The 13418-nt window shown below is 50.9% G+C and overlaps 1 protein-coding gene across 4 annotated transcripts in view; it reads left to right on the top strand.

Moving 5' to 3' along the window:
• Nucleotides 1-13418, top strand: part of LMNA (lamin A/C) — a 58769-nt gene that overhangs the window by 5860 nt on the left and 39491 nt on the right. Inside the window, exon 2 of one of the 4 annotated variants that reach the window (XM_063654127.1) lies at nt 5253-5322. The exons of the other annotated variants lie outside the window; for them this stretch is intronic. The gene's annotated coding sequence lies outside the window, so the exon portion shown is untranslated. The remainder of the gene's footprint in view (nt 1-5252; nt 5323-13418) is intronic. 4 annotated transcript variants of the gene reach the window in all.

Raw genomic sequence — 13418 nt, 5'->3', positions numbered from 1 at the left:
ACACAGAAACTGGCCTACATGACCCAGAGAACATGGGTAAGCAGGATTAAATGTAAGGACAAAATGGTCTTTGGGGTAGAGCACGGTGGCTCATGCCTATAACCCCAGCACCTTGGGGCCACGGTGGAAGGATTGCTTGAGCCCAGGAGTTTGAGACCAGCTTGGGCAACAAAGCGAGACCTCATCTAATTTATTTTTATTTTATTTTACATATTTTTTGAGACGGAGTCTCGCTCTGTTGCCCAGGCTGCAGTGCAGTAGCACAATCTCAGCTCACTGGAGCCTCTGCCTCCTGGATTCAAGCAATTCTCCTGCCTCAGCCTCCTGACTAGCTGGGATTACAGGCATGTGCCACCGCAACTGGCTACTTTTTTTTGTATTTTTGGTAGAGACGGGGTTTCACCGTGTTAGCCAGGATGTTCTCGATCTCCTGACCTCATGATCCGCCTGCCTCAGTCTCCCAAAGTGCTGGGATTATAGGCGTGAGCCACCGCACCCACCCTATTTTATTTTATTGATTGATTGATTTGTTTGTTTGTTTATGTTGAGGCAGGGTCTTGCTCTGTCGTCCAGGCTATAATACTGTGGCATGATCTTGACTCACTGAAACTTCGAACTCCCAGGCTCAAGTGAGCCTCCCACCTCAGCTTCCTGAGTTGTTTGGTCTACAGGCATGCGCACCCTGCCTGGCTAATTTTTGTATTTTTTGTAGAGATGGGGTTTTGCCATGTTGGCCAGGCTGGTGTCAAACTCCTGAGCTCAAGTGATCCGCCTACCTCAGCCTCTCAAAGTGCTGGGATTACAGGTGTGAGCCACGGCACCCAGCTCAATGTTTTTTTTTTTTTTTACTAAGATGGTGCTTTTAGCAGGAGCATTTCATGATCACGTTTTTTTTTTTTTTTTTTTTTTTTTGAGATGGACTCTCTCTCTGCTGCCAAGAGCCGGAGTGCAGTGGTGCAATCACAGCTTACTGCAACCTCCACCTCTCAACTTCAAGCAATTCTTCTGCCTCAGCCTCCCAAGTAGCTGGGATTACAGGTACCCACCACCACGCCCAGCTAATTTGTGTATTTTTAATAGAGACGGGGTTTTATCATGTTGGTCAGGCTGGTCTCGAACTCCTGACTTCATGATCCGCCCACCTTAGCCTCCATTGCACTCCAGCCTGGGCAGCAAGAGCCAAACTCCATCTAAACAAAGAAAGAAAGAAAGAAAGAAAAAAAGGTCTTTGGGACTCGGAGGGCTACAGAGATTGGGGGAGAGAGGTCACTGTGAGTCCTTCTGTTGTTGTGGATCTGATCTCCAAGGGCTTTGCAGGCTCAGCCTAGGTTTGGAGCTGGACAAACGTCTCTGCTCCTCCCCTGGGACTACCCTGGCACTCCCTCTGCCAGGTCCCCTGCACTGTCTGATTTCCCCAGGGAGAGCAGCTCAGAGGGGCTGGGGCGGAGTCTGGGCCCCTTAGGACAGCTGGTCGATGAGGCCCCTCTGGGACTCAGGGCTGGACCCAGGCGTCCAGGAGGCGGGTGATACTGGAGCTGTGACAGTTGGTCCCCAGATTCCACACCCAGTGGCGCCAGCTCTGGTTTCGAGCTGGGGTGAGGGAGGGGGAGGGGCACCTGGTGCCAGCCAGGGGCTGGATGCTCTCTTGGGGTAGGGAGGGGGAGGCAGTAAACATGTCCTTCCTAGGTTGTTGAGGATTTTCTAATTGCCCTGTCTGTGCCAGGCACTGTGCAAGGAACTAACGGGATTCTGCAACGCAAGATGCAGTCTGGCACAGATGAATTGACAGTATACAGTATAGAATGTCAGAGCTGGACTAGAAGTTGAATGAATGAATGAGTAGGGGAATGAGTGAATGAATAGTTCATCAATTACCTAATGCAGTCATTTTACAGAGGAGACTGAGGCCCAGAGAACCCGAGTCCTGTGACTCCCTTCTGCTTTCTGATCTGTCATGCTTCCTTTTTCAGGAAAGGGAAGAGAAAGGCAGAGAGAGGGGTGGGAAGGGACTTGATGTTTCCTGAGTGCATGTTTGGTGCCAGGCTCTGTTCTGGCCTTTTCAGACTCGGTGTAATTGTCTTCACAATTCTGTGACGATGGACTTGGTGTCTCTGCTTCACATGAAGGGACCTGAGGTTCAGAGAGGTTAAGTAACTTTCCTAGGTCACAGAGCTCGTAAGTAGAGACTTCAGTGTTCAAAACCAGAGCAGTCTGACTCCAGTGCCTGGGACCCCATAGGTAGACAGTGATACTCAGTGAGTGCTCGGAGCCCACAGAGGGTGGAGGAAGTGGTTCCTGGATGAAGTAGATCTGAAGGATGGGTGAGGTTCATTTGAAAGGAGAGAATTGGAGGGATGTCTGGAAGTTGGTGCTGGAGGTGCCCAGGGAGACTTGCTGGTTGAGCAAGTGGCCCTTGCATGGATCTTGGGGATCAGGGGACAGGTTCAAAGAAACACGTCTTTGAACATTGGCCACCAGGTGGCACCGCAGGCCAATTCCTAGAAGCGGCTCCAGCCTTAGCGCCCTCACTAGGGCCCAGGTGTGGCTTCCCTGCTCAGCCAGGGCTCCATGCTTGGCTTGCTTCCGCTTGCCCCTGGCTTCTGGCATCCAACACATGGGGGACAATGATGCTACCAGTCGTTTCCTGACTCGGGCCGAACACCCAGGTAGCTGAGACCTGGGAATCCCCGTGGGTCTGAGCAGCAACCCAGGTCACCCGGAGACCCCTGCAGTCGCCTAAACCTGGCTTCATGTCCAGCACCCTTCTGAGTTTCTGGGAGACACTGTTCAAGGGACAGGCTGAGGACACAGGCATTTGAGTCCAACTGACCTGGGTCTGAAGGGAAATAATATCTACCTTGTAAGGATTTAAAACATTTCATCTATGGCCAGGTGTGGTGGCTCACCCCTGTAATCCCAGCACTTGGGGAGGCCGAGGCGGGCAGATCACCTGAGGTGGGGAGTTCGAGACCAGCCTGACCAACATGGAGAAACCCCGTCTCTACTAAAAATACAAATTTAGCTGGGCATGGTGGCACATACCTGTAATCCCAGCTACTCGGGAGGCTGAGGCAGGAGAATCTCTTGAACCCGGGAGACAGGTTGCGGTAAGCCAAGATCACGCCACTGCACTCCAGCCTGGGCAACAACAGCAAAACTCCGTCTCAAAAAAAAGAAAAACAAAACCAAACTTTTCATCCAATAAATATCTATCGAATACATGCTGTGTCAGGAACCATTCTAGGCCCTGGATACATCAGAGAACAAGATAGACAAGGTCCCTACTTGCACGGAGCTGATATTCTATTGGGGAGGGAGGCAGACAGTAGTCAAGTAGATAATGTACTTTCTGGTAGTGATCATCACTGCAAAGAAAGATAAAGCAGGATATGGGAGCAGAAAGGTTTGAGGTGGCTAATTTAGAAAGGATGGTCATGCTATCTGGCCAGGACAACATAGTGAGACCCCATCTCTACAAAAAAAAATTTTTTTTTTTTTGAGATGGAGTTTTGCTCTTGTTGCCCAGGCTGGAGTGCAGTGGCATGATTTTGGCTCACTGCAACCTCCACCTCCTGGGTTCAAGCCATTCTCCTGCCTCCGCCTCCCCAGTAGCTGGGATTACAGGTATGCGTCACCACGCCGGGCAAATTTTTGTATTTTTAGTAGAGATGGGGTTTCGCCATGTTGGTCAGGCTGGTCTCGAACTCCTGACCTCAGGTAATCCACTTACCTTGGCCTCCCAAAATGCTGGGATTACAGGCGTGAGCCACAGTGCCCAGCCAAAAAAAATTTTTTTTAATTAGCCGGGTGTGGTGAGGTGCTCTTGTAGTCTTAGCTACTTAGGAGGCTGACATAGGAGGAGCACTTGAGTTCAAGGTTACAGTGAGCTGTGATCGTGCCACTGCACTCCAGATTGGGTGACAGAGCGAGATCCCATCACTATTCAAAAATTTACAAAAAGGCTGGGCACAGTGGCTCCTGTCTGTAATCCAAGTACTTTGGGAGGCCGAGGCAGGTGGATCACTTGAGGTCGGGAGTTTGAGACCAGCCTGGGCAACATGGCAAAACCCCGTCTCTACAAAAAATACAAAAATTAGCTGGGCGTGGTGGTGGGTACCTGTAATCCCAGCTACTTGGGAGGCTGAGGCAGGAGAATTGCTTGAAGTTGAGAGGTGGAGGTTGCAGTAAGCTGTGATTGCACCACTGCACTCCGGCTCTGGGCAACAGAGGGAGACTCCATCTCAAAAAAAAAAAAAAAAAAAAACGTGATCATGAAATGCCCCTGCTAAAAGCACCATCTTAGTTCCCCATTGCCATCAGATTCACACTCCTTAGTGTGGTGGTGATGTCCTTCTTGTCCTGGCCGGCTCCTGCCCACCTCTCCAGCCCATCCTGCCTCTTCTTCCCATTCTCTACTCCAGCCACATGGACTTTGTCCTTTCTTTTCTTTTATTTATTTATTTTTTTAAGACAGAGGAGTCTTGCTGTGTTTATGCTAGAGTGCAGTGGTGCGATCTCGGCTTACTGCAACTTCCGCCTCCTGGGTTCAAGCAATTCTCCTGCCTCAGCTTCCCAAGTAGGTAGGATTACAGATGCCTGCCACTACGCTCAGCTAATTTTTGTATTTTTTGTAGAGACAGGGTTTCACCATGTTGGCCAGGCTGGTTCGAACTCCTGACCTCAGGTGATCTGCCCACCTTGGCCCCCCAAAGTGCTGGGATTACAGGTGTGAGCCACCACGCCCAGCCCACATGGACTTTCTTTCAGGGCTTTGGCCTGTGCTATCATCATCTGCTATTCCCTGAACCTTCACCTGGCTAATGTTTGTTCATCTTGCAGGACTCAATTTACACGTCAATTTTTTTTTTTTAGATAGGTTCTGGCTCTGTCACCCAGGCTAGAGTGCAGTGGCACGATCTTGGCTCACTGCACCCTCTGCCTCCTGGCTCAAGCCATCCTCTCACCTCAGCCTCCCAAGTAGCTGGGATTACAGGCGTGCGCCACCATGTGCAGCTCATTTTTGTAATTTTTTTAGAGACAGGTTTCACCATATTGCCCAGGCTGATCTCAAACTCCTGAACTCAAGTGATCTGTCTGCCTTGGCCTCCCAAAGTGCTGGGATTACTGGTGTGAGCCACTGCACCCAACTACATGTCACTTTTTCCTAGAAATCTCCCCTGGTCACTTCTGGGTATCCCTTACAATTCATCATGCTCTATTGTAACTGTATGTTTACACTTCTGTTTCCCCAGTACACTGGAATCTCTTTGAGAACAGGGACTGGATCTAGTCTACTCCTGTATTCTCAGCACCCAGCACAAAGTAGGTGCTTAATAAATGTTTGCTGTTCGGAAAGTGTGTATGCTCATCCATCCTTCCCTCTTGAACACCCTCTCACCCATATATTGCCAAATATTCCACTTCTCCCTCTGCTTTTCTGGCATACCTTTCACTCCCACATCCAGCTCCATCTCTCCTCTCCCCTTCCATCCCCACTCCCACACCTGGGCCCTCGCAGCCTGCCCTCCTCTGATCTCCAAGGGGCTGCTGTCTGCATGAGGTTTAGTATATCCTGTCACTGGGTTCCTCCACTCTCCAGCACCTGGTCTGGGGCTTGTACACAGCAGGAACTCAATAGTGCTGCTAACTCACTGACGTGACTTGGTGGATGGCTCAGAAGGGATCCCTAAGCATGCATGCACCTCCTCTCATTCACTGCTAGTAAAATGAGTCTATCACGAGAAGTATACATGGGTCACATGCTCCTGGCCAGGCCCTCTCCATCCTCTAGGGCTTTGCACACACTGTTCCCCCTGCCTCGAACCCTCTCTCTCATTTTGGCTACTCCCACTCATCCTTCAGACCTGAGCTGAAGTGGAGGAGTCATGTCTTCTCTTTTTTTGAGACAGAGTCTTGCTATGTCACCCAGGCTGGAGTGCAGTGGCGCAGTCTTGGCTCACTGCAACCTCCACCTCCTGGGTTCAAGTGATTCTTCTGCCTCAGCCTCCCGAGTAGCTGGGACTACAGAAGCGTGCCACGATGCCTGGCTAATTTTTGTATTTTTAGTAGAGACAGGGTTTTACCATATTGGCCAGGGCTTTGGCCTGTGCTATCTCAAACTCCTGACCTCGTGATCTGCCCACCTCGGCCTACCAAAGTGCTGGGATTACAGGCGTGAGCCACCGCACCTGGCCAAGGAGGAGTTGTGTCTTCTGAGAGGCCTTCCTGACCATGCTGATGGTCTTACATATACCCCCAAGTCTGCTGTGGCACCCAGTATTTACCCATTTGTTAGCACTTAGCTCCTAGTGCTTTCTTTTTTTTTTGATGGGGTCTTGTGCTGTCGCCCAGGCTGGAGTGCAGTGTCACGATCTCAGCTCACTGCAACCTCCACCTCCTGGGTTCAAGCGATTCTCCTGCCTCAGCCTCCCAAGTAGCTGAGATTACAGGTGTTCGTCACCACAACCAGTTAATTTTTTTTTTTTTTTTTTTGAGAACGGAGTCTCGCTCTATCGCCCAGGCTGGAGTGCAGTGGCGTGCACTCACTGCAACCTCCGCCTTCCTGGTTCAAGCGATTCTCCTGCCTCAGCCTCCCAAGTAGCTGGGACTACAGGCGCATGCCACCATGCCTGGCTACCGGCTAATTTTTGTATTTTTATTAGAGATGTGGTTGCACCATTTTGGCCAGGCTGGTCTTGAACTCCTGACCTCAGGTGATCTGTCCTCCTCAGCCTCCCAAAGTGATGGGATTACAGACGTTAGCCACCTCGCCCGGCCAACTCCCAGTGCTTTCAAAGCCAGTTTGTGTGTTTGTGTTACTCAGACTGATCGCTCTCCATGAATAAGGGATGTGTCTCTCCAAAACCTAGCATATAGGAGGCATTCAATAAAAATTTCTCGAGTAAATGATTGATTGAATGAATGAAAGGAATAAAATGACCATGTGATACTGAATGAGTCACTCCCCATCTCAGTTTCCTCTTCTCAAAAGAGTGGGAGGGTAGGAGAATGGGAACAGTGGTGTGCTGGTAAATGTTTAATAACCAGGGTGGAGAAAGCCCTGGTTTGTGGCAGTTGCTAATTTCCATGGGGTAAATTCTCTCACCATGGTTGATTTCAATGTGAACAGTGGGCTGTCACCAGCAGGTGCAAGCCCCTGCAGGTGTGATTTGAGCCAGATGACCTCCATGACACTTTTTTTTTTTTTTTTTTGAGATGGTGTGTCACTCTTGTCTTTCAGGCTGGAGTGCAGTGGCGCAATCTTGGCTCACTGCAACCTCTGCCTCCTGGGTTCAAGCGATTCTCCTGCCTCAGCCTCCTGAGTAGCTAGGATTACAGGCACCTGCCACCACACCCGGCTAATGTTTTTTTTTTTTCTTTTTTGTATTTTTAGTAGAGATGGGGTTTCGCCATGTTGGGCAGGCTGGTCTCAAACTCCTGACCTCAGGTGATCCACCCGCCTCGGCCTCTCAAAGTGCTGGGATTACAGGCGTGAGCCACTGCGCCCGGTGTCCAAGACACTTCTAATGCCAACATCCTTGTACTAGGCCCTCTTCCAGCTCCCCCAGGAGTCTGGGGGTTAGAGGTCAGGCTGCTCCCCACTCTATTACCTCCCCACACTTCTAATTAATTATTGTGTTCGGTCCCAGAACCTGGAGAGTTACACTCAGGCTGCCTGGTCCACTCAGGCACTTGCATGCCCTTCCAGGCGGGTAACTGTACATGTCTCTCCCAGGCAGCCTTCACAGACTACTCAGGGGTATGGATTGGTTCCAGCTCTGACACTCAGACCTGAGCAGAGGCATGATCTACTCTGGCCTCCTGTGTTTCTGCGCCCCACCTTCCCACACTGCCCAGGGCTCCCTGAGAGTGATGCTGAGTCTAGTCTCAGCTTTTATGTTGCCTTGCTTTTGACCTCTGACCCAACACATGCCTCCTTTCCCTCTGAAGTCCTGATTTTCTCCCTGGCTTTTCTCCACCTTCCTGGGTGTTCCTTTTTGGCCTTCTTTGCCCATCTCTCCTCCTCTGTCTACACAGCCAGGGGCTCCCCCTTCCGTTTCCTCTGCCTGGAACACACTTGCTTCTCCCTTTCTGACTGGCTATTCAAGCAGGATCCTGTAGGTGGGTGGCAATGCACTGTGTAGTACCTGTGAGCCCTATGCAAATTACTGCACATCTCTGAACCTGTTTTCCCATCTATAAAGTGAAGCTAATAGTAGCAATTACCTCATGGGATTGTTGTGCAATTAGCGGGAAGAGGCATGTAAAGTACTGACATACTGTCTAGTACACAGAAAGTGCTTAATAAATGTTGGTGATTATTATCCAGGACTCAGCTTAATCATCCCTTCCTCAGGCAGGCCTGCCACACAACCGCAGACCGGGTTAGGTGCCGGGTTTTCTGCTCCCCAGCGTTTGGAGGCACTCATCACACATTAATTACTTTACCCATGAAGATGAAAGCTGTCTTTGGCACCCAGATGGTACTGAGTAAATATCTGTGAATGAATGAATGATGTGGAATGTCTCCTCTGGAAGGACACAGCCAGGGCCTCCTGCCACTCAGGACTAGCCTGGACACACCCACAGGGGAGAAGGTGGGGCTGGTCTCCGCTGGGCCAGCAGGTGGCGCCAGCGCCCGTCGGTCTCTCCCCGTGGCCACCTCCCTTGTGCTTGCTCATCTCACGCCTGGGCGCTGAGGGTTCTCAGCTGGGGCAGGAGAGATGGGGTCCTGAGGCCTGGGTGAAGTTCCAAGCCCTGGGGCTCAGGGGCAGACTCTCGCTCACCCCTCCCAGAAATACATTTTCTTAGGGGATGTCCAGCCTAACATGGCAGGGAAGGAAGTGGTGGTCACCTGGGAAAGGGGCCAGCCTGAGGGGTTGGGGGTCCTGATGAGGCTGCTATTCTCTTGAGGACATGAAATGAGAGGCAGTGAAGTCAGTCAGTGAGTCAAAAGCTGAGATCTAGGAACCAGACACAATGTGGGAGAAGCTGTGGTGAAATCAATCAGCGAGAGAGGAAGGGGAGGCCCGGTTTCCATGACAACGGTAGTGTTTGTGGCAAGCTGGGGACTCCTGGGTCCCCAGGGCCCGCAAGCAGTGATTCACCACAGGAAAGGGAAGGCTGCAGAGTGACCTGGTGCTGGGGACCGGATGCCTTGTGGCTCCTTCTCACTGCTGAGCATGCATTCCCCCAGCCCAGGCCTTGGATCTCTGCTCTGCCAGGTACTGGCAGGGAAACTGAGGGATGGCAGAACTGAGCCCCAATAAGGGGCAGGCGCTTTGCTCCATGCCATACATGCACATATCGCTTATATCACTTATTGCTCACAACAGTCCTATGGAATTACTGTTACCCCTGTTTTATCAAAGAGGAAACTCTCAGCCTGGCCCACGGTGCCATGGGCAGGACATGAGTGGCAGAGCCAGGATTGGAACCCAGGCTAGCCTGACTCTTTACCATGCTTGGGAAGGCCCAGAAAGCAGAAAAGGAAGAGTAGGAGCATGGGAGTTAGAGGATGGTTCAGACCCCAGAGGAGATGGACCCCAAGGCCCCTAGCCTCCCTGCCTGCCCTGCCCTATGTGAGCCCAACACTGATATGGAGGGAAGCTGGCAAACTGCATGGCCTAATGTGGGCCAGAACCTGGGCAGCCAACCTACCTCTCACTCTCCTCCAAGCGCAAGAGAGTAGGCCCCAGTTCCAGTCCATCCAACTGGATGGCAGCTCCCCCACCATTTTCTCTCTGCTCTGGTCCTAGGGCCAGGGGTGCGTGTGCGTGTGTGCGTGCGTGCATGTGTGTGATCATCATGTCTACACCACCCAGCACCATCACCCCTATCCTCCAGCTTCTGCTATAGCCTGGGAGTTCCCAGCCTCTTAGTCCCTGTCAGGATAGTTTCATTCTTGTTCAGCTTTGGGGCCCACACAATTTCAGTACAAGAGGGGTATGCCCATCTCACCCTGGGCCTTGATAGCATGCAAGAGTGTAGTTCAGGCCCTCATCATTTATTCCCTTGTAGCAGAATGGATGGAGGTTGGGAAGACCTTAGAAATCTTCCAGTCTGGTTCTCTTGTTTTGAAGGTGTGAAAACCGAGGCTCATAGAAGGGGAGCAATTTTTCCGAGGTCACAGAGCAAGTTAGTGGAAGAGTGAACTAGATTCCCTGTCCACAGATTTCAGGTTCTGTAATCCCAGAAAGGACTTCTTGAATTTGGCATTGAGTTCTTAGGATGGGAGTCAGGTAGATGAACAGATGGAGTGAGACAGATGAAATGGGATAACCTAGCATAAAATGCCATGTGAAAAGAAGGTACACAACTCATGGCCCGACTGTCTACCATGTTACATCAGGAATAACTGAGGTGAAATCATGGGAAAGACTTCTCACATATGTATGTTAGGGGTACAAGATCTGTGGTCAAAATGGGCCATGTGATCCCAGACAAATCACTTACCTTTTCTGAGCCCCAGTGGTAACTCAGGATACCCTACCTGCAGGCCTGTGGGGAGGATGGAGGGGGTGATGGGAGAGTACTTGTGAACTGTGGGGTGACATGAATGTTGTCAGTTGTCAGGGAAGGCAAGTCATTTCTAGTGGGACAGAGATAGAGCTACCCTGCAGTACAAAGGTAAGGGGTAAGCCATGATGCTCACCCCTCCCACCCCCATCCTTGGGAGAGAAAGGGAGGAACATAAACTTCCAGTATGCTTGATACAAGCAACAGTTCTCCTCCCTGGGGGTGGGCAGCAGGTTCCTGTAGACCCCTGGGGTGCCCAGAGGCTGTGGGAAGCTGAGCACTAATTAGCTCTGGCTTTCTAATCGGGCTTAATTGCCTCCTCATGATGGGCAATTAGGAGGCTGCATCAATTAGCACAGGGAGGTGACAACTCAGCTGGGGTTGGTCAGGGCTCCCCTTTGGCAGGGAGGGAGGCAGGCAGGCAAAGGCTGCCCCACTGTCAACCCCTTCCTCCCCTTTGAAGGAGAGGGCCCTGGAGCCCTCTTCTTAGCAATTAGGCCTTAGTTCCTTAGCTCCTAGGAGTTACTAGGCTTCTAGGCCTGGAGTGTGGCTTTTCTGGCCTTGGTTTACCCACGTTCACTGGCTCTCTGACTTTTCTGCCCAGAGGAGACTTGCATTCTGGGCCTAGCTCCACCACTGGCTCCTTTGCAACTTTGGGGTTGACAGCTATGGAGTCAAGGTTGAGAATGTGGCCTTTGAAGCTAGGTCTCTAGGGTTTGAATCCCAGCTCCACCGTTTATTAATTGTGCAACACTAGATGCTTTGTGCTTTGTTTTCTCACCTGTAAAATGGAACTGATAATAAAAGTTCTGTCCTAGCTACACATGAGGCTGAGGCAGGAGGATTGCTTGAGCCCAGGAGTTTAAGGCTGCAGTGAGGGACAACAGAGTAAGACACCATCTCTAAAAAATAATTTAGGCCGGGCACAGTGGCTCACGCCTGTAATCCCAGAACTTTAGGAGGCTGAGGCGGTGGATCATCTGAGCTTGGGAGTTCAAGACCAGCCTGGCCAACATGGCAAAAACCCTACAGAGTCTACTAAAAATACAAAAATTAGCCGGGCGTGCTGGTGTGCACCTGTAATCTCAGCTACTCAGGAGGCTGAGGCAGAAGAATTGCTTGAGCTCAGGAGGCAGAGGCTGCAGTGAGCCGAGATGGTGCCACTGCACTCCAGCCTGGGTGACAAAAAAAAAAAAAGGAAAATGCCCATGTGTCACCCCAGATCAGTTACTGAATCAAAATATCCAAGACCTTGGGCATTGGCAGTTTTGAAAGCCCCCTTCCTTCAAGCAATGTTGATGCCCAGTGAGGGTTGAGATCACTGGATGAATGGTCTGGATGGCTCCATCCAGCCTGGCACAGCACCTCCCTGTCACATACCACTCAGGACCTGTAGGGACCAGCCCCACAGGGTTGGTGGGTCTCTCCCTGTGTGCGGCAACAAGAGAGTGTAGAAATAACGACACAAGACAAAGATAAGAGAAAAGGCAGCTGGGCCCGGGGGACCACTACCACCAATGCGCGGAGACCAGTAGTGGCCCCGAATGTCTGGCTGCACTGTTATTTATTGGATACAAGGCAGAAGGGGCAGGGTAAAGAATGTGAGTCACCTCCAATGATAGGTAAGGTCACGTGGGTCACGTGTCCACTGGACAGGGGGCCCTTCCCTGCCTGGCAGCCGAGGCAGAGAGGGAAAGGAAACAGAGAGAAAGACAGCTTTATGCCATTATTTCTGCATATCAGGGACTATTAGTACTTTCACTCATTTACTACTGCTATCTAGAAGGCAGAGCCAGGCATACAGGATGGAACATGAAGGCAGACTAGGAGTGTGACCACTGAAGCACAGCATCACAGGGAGATGGTTAGGCCTCCAGATAACTGCGGGTGAGCCTGACTGATGTCAGGCCCTCCACAAGAGGTGGAGGAGCAGAGTCTTCTCTAAACTCCCCCGGGGAAAGGGAGACCCCCCCCCCCTTTCCCAGTCTGCTAAGTAGCGGGTGTTTTTCCTTGACACTTACGCTACTGCTGGACCACAGTCCGCCTGGCAACGGGCGTCTTCCCAGATGCTGGCATCACCGCTAGACCAAGGAGCCCTCTGGCGGCCCTGTCTGGGCATAACAGAAGGCTCGAACTCTTGTCTTCTGGTCACACCTCACTATGTCCCCTCAGCTCCCATCTCTGTATGGCCTGGTTTTTCCTAGGCTATGATTATAGAGCGAGGATTATTATAATATTGGAATAAAAAGTAATTGCTACAAACTAATGATTAATGATATTCATATATAATCATATCTAAGATCTATATCTGGTATAACTAGTCTTGTTTTATATTTTATTATACTGGAACAGCTCATGTCCTCTGTCTCTTGCCTCGGCGCCTGGGCGGCTTGCCGCCCACAAGGACCCCTCTGCATAGCCCTGGAGGTGCTGCACTTTGGAAGAGAGCTCATTACCAACAGTGTGGCTGGAAGCAGGTCCCTCTCCACTCACTTAGAGGGAGTTCTCCTCTATAAAATGAGAATAATGACTTTGCCATGCTCACCTCCCAGGGCTGCCCAGACATAATGTTTTACTAGTGATAGGACCTGCTATAAAGGTAGGCAATTATATTGTTCCTTCCCTTGATAAACTTTTATTGAGGCCTAGAGCACACCCATCTCCTTTACACATGGTGACTATGGAGTTAATAATCTCCTGGAGGGACCTGTCCTGAACCATCAGACAAGTTAGGTCATAGGGCCAACCCCCCTTTTTAGCTCCTGCTGGTTATGAAATGAGCCAAGGAATGGAAAGAGCCTAGAACAGGTCCTGACACATGGTGAGTGCTCTCTAAACAGTAGCTCTCCTTACTATTGTTATTGTGACTGTGCCCCAGGCTAGGCTGGAGAGAGGCCTGG

The sequence above is a fragment of the Pongo pygmaeus genome, chromosome 1 (genome assembly GCF_028885625.2).
Source record: "Pongo pygmaeus isolate AG05252 chromosome 1, NHGRI_mPonPyg2-v2.0_pri, whole genome shotgun sequence".
Taxonomy (NCBI): domain Eukaryota; kingdom Metazoa; phylum Chordata; class Mammalia; order Primates; family Hominidae; genus Pongo; species Pongo pygmaeus.
The sequence above is the reverse complement of the archived record's forward strand: the minus strand, read 5'-3'. Positions and strand labels throughout refer to the sequence as shown.